The sequence below is a fragment of the Loxodonta africana genome, chromosome 27 (genome assembly GCF_030014295.1).
Source record: "Loxodonta africana isolate mLoxAfr1 chromosome 27, mLoxAfr1.hap2, whole genome shotgun sequence".
In the NCBI taxonomy this organism is placed as follows: domain Eukaryota; kingdom Metazoa; phylum Chordata; class Mammalia; order Proboscidea; family Elephantidae; genus Loxodonta; species Loxodonta africana.
The window spans coordinates 21,857,817-21,862,895 of NC_087368.1; the positions used below are offsets into that span (position 1 = coordinate 21,857,817).

At 39.2% G+C, this 5,079-nt stretch overlaps 1 non-coding gene across 1 annotated transcript; it reads left to right on the plus strand.

Moving 5' to 3' along the window:
* The first annotated feature begins 352 nt into the window (after window positions 1-352).
* LOC111752170 (U6 spliceosomal RNA) lies at window positions 353-459 on the plus strand. Its single transcript, XR_002787174.1, has one exon. It is a non-coding gene; the product is annotated as a U6 spliceosomal RNA (small nuclear RNA).
* Window positions 460-5,079: the final 4,620 nt, after the last annotated feature.

The following is a 5,079-nucleotide window of genomic DNA, read 5'->3' on the forward strand; positions in this document are numbered from 1 at the left end:
GCAATTCTACTCTATCCTATTGCTATGAGTCAGAGATGACTTCATAGCAACGGGTTTGGTTTTTTGGTTTTCCAGGCAAAGAAACAGCAACTGCTTAGATCTGGAGAAGGGGAAGAGCCAGGAATGTTTTAGACACTGTCTGAAGGTGTTTTGGATAGTATAGGAAGTGAGAGGAGAGTGGTTCCCAATGACACCAGAGAGGTGGGCAGGAGACAGACCAGGTTGGGCCTTTTGCCCATGGGAAGAAGTTTTGGTTTAGAAGTAAATAATTAATGTGATTTTATTTATATTTAAAGATCTCTCTTGCTGCTATCTAGGGAATGGATTTTCACAAAGCAAGAACAGAGTTGGGGTGCTTGCTTCAGCAGCCCATATACTGAAATTGAAATGATGCAGAGAAGACTAGCATGGCCCCTGCACAAGGATGACGCACAAATTCATGAAGCATTCCATATCAAAAAAAAAAAAAAAACAAAGTTGGGAGTCCAGGTAGAAAACTGCTGTTCTGATGAGAAATCAATGTAGAACAGACCAGGATAATGGCAGTGGAGGTGGGGAGGAATGGACGGACATATTTGGGATGTATTTTAGTAATCGAATCAGTTATCTTTGTTAATGAGTCAGACAGGTAGGGCGAGAGAGGGAGAGAAAGGGGAAATTCTAAGATGACACTTAGGTATTACCAGTACAACACTGTTAAACCACTCTTACTGCTAGTGCTGGTTTGATCTTTTGCCTCTCACCTTTGAGTCGATTTGGCGCGTAGACATCAGCCCTGTTCCTTTAAACCAGGACTTTATAAACTTACTCAGCAGAACACTAGGGAGGCTGAGAAATTAACTTTGGGACTACTACGTCACAGGAAGAAAGGGTGAAGAGCATGAAGACTATAACTGTGGCAGCTTTGCTGTTATCTGACTTATATATTGGGGTTCTGTATATTTCATTTGAAATAAGGGGATAGTATTTAAAAGCCACTGCCTTGTAGATGAATGTATACCTCTAAATCCTAGCTGTCTTTTTGAATTTGAGCCCTTACCTTCATAACCTCTCATGCCTCAGTATCCCCAGCCTACTTAACTACCCCTGTGTCTGCAATCCAGTCCTGGGACTCAGCTCCCTACTAATACCTGCCTGCATGGATCTATGCATAATCAATGCTCCTAAATTCTGTGCCCTCAATCTGCCTAACTGAAATGAGACTCTTTCGGTGGGGTCTCTTTAATGCCAAGTGCTTGTCTGGATGATGCCACATTCTATCTATCATTATACTCTTCAGGGCACATATAAATTGAACTTGTTTCTGGACCTTTCTCCCCAATGTTTGCTCAGCCACAGTGGATAAGGTTGGTTTCAGACGTTAAGCTTCTCTACTATGTCCCAAGCACAGTTAACCCTTCAGTGTTATGATACATTGGGAGGTAGCCAGTAGGGAACCAACAAATGATTGATGATTGTGGGCAGAGGTTGAACACCAACCTTTTTGGTATGAGGAAACTTATTTTGTGACTGTGTGCAAGATGGTCAAGGGAAAGTGATAGAGAGCAAGGAATCTAAGGATGAGTCTAAAAAAAATGGCCTATGTGAGAGGCTAAAAAGGCCTAAATAGCAAAGTGACAAATGGAATGAAAAGAAAAAGGTTAATCAGGAGATAGATGAATACATAGAATATGGTAGACATTACTTCCTGGCATGAAGGAGGGTTGTGGTTACATGATTCGCTTCAACTAATGAAGTGTGGGTACAAATGATTTTATAACTTCCAGGTGAAAGCATTTAAGAGCTGGTAAGAGAGTCCCCATATCCTTTCTTCCCTCATCAACCTGGAAGCAGGAGCCATAGGGCCAAAATAGCCTGGAATACTGAGCCTCCATCAGGTGAATGGCCTGAAGAACTGCTCAGAGACACATTCTTGCTGTTGTTGTGTGCCATTAGTGTCGATTCTGACTCATAGCAACCTTCTGGGTCAGAGTACAGGTGCCCCATAGGATTTCCTAGGCTGTAATCTTTACAGGAGCAGATAGCCAGGCCTTTTCTCTCATGGAGCCACTGTTGGATTTGAACCACCGACATTTTGGTTAGTAGTCAAGCACTCAACCATTGTACCACCAGGGCTCCTTTGAACAGCTTTTGTAGGTATGATATTGCATAAGTTTATAACCTGTATTTTCTGGACATCTTTAAGACCTAAATGATTATTTTCCTTCTAATAGAACTCCAAGATCATCCAATGAAAATAAGATTGGCCATAAACTCTCTGGGGCATCTGCCTAATAACCACCGCCAAGGCTGTTCAATGTCTTCAGGCCTCCCAGGATGAGACACATAAGATTTTGTGTACTGTGCTAAACCACTTTTTTTTAGCGGGTGGGGTGAAGGGGAGGATGTTTGATTCTTTAACATAACCTAGCCTAGCCTGTCTAATGCAAACTTTATAAAAATTCTCTTACTTCGTGGCAAAGTACGACATAGAGTATGAGTATTATACCCCTTCCACTACCAGGAAGTCTCTCGTTTGCTCAACCATTGCCTGTTTCTTTCCTAGCAGCTGAGCACCTGCTTTTTTGCAATGGCCTCAATAAAATAAAGCTTTATCAACATCTGGCATTTTAGCACCATGTAGTAAAGGTGTTTCCGTATTTTTCTTTACACTGCTCTCATTTTTGATGTAAGGCGAAGTCTCTGAATAAATATTCCCAGGACTAGACCTCATAATGCCTGAGAAAGAGGGAAATAGGAGGCACTCATGTTCAGGCTTCCTTTTCTTTCTAGTTTCTTTAAACTAAAGTTCAAAGTTTGGCCAGGTACAATTTTTCTAATAGATTTGTGTTTCCCTTGTGCAGTTGCTGACTTGACCTGAGGTCTTTTGAGTTTGCAAGAAGTCAGAAAGTTTTGGATTCTTTTCTGAGGCCTGGACTTAACTGTCTTCCTACTTAAATCTGGCTACGAATCCTATGTTAACATCCTTATTTGGGAAGAACACATTATTGTTAGACAGTTAAATAGCCTATGGGACAGAAAAAAAAAAAAAATCTGTATTTATACTCTCTAAAACATCTTGACCACATACTGCCCTGAAAACTTTCCACTTCTCGTTAGGTAATGTTTAGATAGTTTTCATTTCAGTGCTTTGTGATGCCAGCTACTTCAAGCACTAGAAAATGCTTGGCATTCTCTGTTAGGATTATTTTCTACAAAATACAAACACATTGTCAAGTGGCAAAATGTTTAAAATAATGACACAGTATATTTGCAATTATAAGAATAATAGCAAGCAAAATGTTGGAATAAAACTGGAAAAAATGTAACTTAGAATTTATGTTGATTAAAAAAATGCAAGTGGGTTTTTGAAAATTGCTAATGTTTTAAAATATATGTGTTTTAAATAACATTCTACGACTCACTGAAAATTTAACAGATAAAATTGCCTAACTTATAGCTAGAGAATTATTCATAGAAAGTCTGAGAAAATTGAACTATAAATGCACACTGACTCAGATCTGACTTTACAACTGCGTATTTGTAACATTCATTCATTTTTTATAGCACTCAATCTTGATATGATTCAAAAATATTACAGGGTTCTATTTGACCTCTTTGTGGCTGAATTGGCTGTATAGAGTGTGATAAGAATTCTGAGCCTCCTTTATGGGTTTCAAGGACTCCTTCATCATTCCTGTGAGGACTGTGATCTACAATGAGAAATTATGATATTGATGTGACCAAACTGTGTGTATATTTCATAACCTCCCAGAGGGTACCAAAGCCCCTTTCAAGTGCAGAAATCCATGAGGGTTGCATTCACGTCGTAGCACCTTTCAGATGAAAAGACAGAGCTCCATAGGCTTATAAACTTCATGAGGAAATTAATACGTTATAACATGCTCATGGACTTTAGTCTTGTTTGGTCCTGGAATTAGTAGAGATGCAGGCGGAGGCACCAAGATAGCCAGCAGTGAATTCCATGAAGAAGAGACGAGCCTGAGACCTGTTGGATGATGGCTAAATCCTTGATGTTCAAAATGTGGTCTGTGAACCAGCAGCTGCCACATCACCTAGGAACATATGAGAAATGCAGAATCTCAGGTCCCACCCTAATCCTTCTGAATCAGACTTTGCCATTTAATAAAATTCCCAGGTAATTCTTTGGCATGTTAAAATTGGAGCAGCACACAGTTGTGCAAAATTAGCTTTTAGGATTAGGGCCTATAGCAAATTATGTTGCTTCCAAATAAAATGATGAACCAGATAAGAGTCTATGGCCCTAGAAAGTACATCAGCTATTGTTATGCTCCACTTGAGGTTTGGTAGGGTAATCTACTTAAATTGTTATCAATATTCCTTTGGTTTTAAGCTGTGACAAAGGTGATGCTAACGGCAGCTACCTTTCTTTTTCCATTAATTAGTTTTTGTAATTAAATTAAGTACATTATAATGATTATATATTTAATATAGATTAAATAATACATGGAAATACAATAACCTGTTTTATTGAACTATAACCTTTGCCAGACACTGTGTTTCGAGTTGGGAACACAGAAAAGAGGGATATATTCCTCAGAACCATCTAGCACTCTTCTCTTTTTAATGTAAGAAAACAATAGACAATTTTCCAGGACAGGGATTGTGACAGGAGTAAAAGCATCTTTTAATCCTATTTAAAACATACATATGTATATATTAGCATCGAATTGATTACGACATATAGCAACCCTATGGGACAGAGTAGAACTACCCCATAGGATTTCCAAGGAGCAGCTGGTGGATTCAAACTGCCAGCGTTTTGGTTAGCGGCCATAGCTCGCTGTAGCTCTTAACCACTGAGTCGCCAGTACTCATTTAACCTTATTACTAGATGGGTTTTCTCCATCCTCTGAAATCCAAAGCACTTTTTATTTAAATAAGCAACTTGAGTAGAACTCAGAGTGTTCTCTATCCCTTTAAGTTTTAAATAGATGATATGGCTCCTGAAAATAGGGGCTCCTTCTTCACTTTCCCCACTGCCTAGCGTAGCACCTCACTCTGTAAGTGCTTCTAATTAATGACCTGAACTGGCTTCTCTTTGAGAGAGTGCTACAG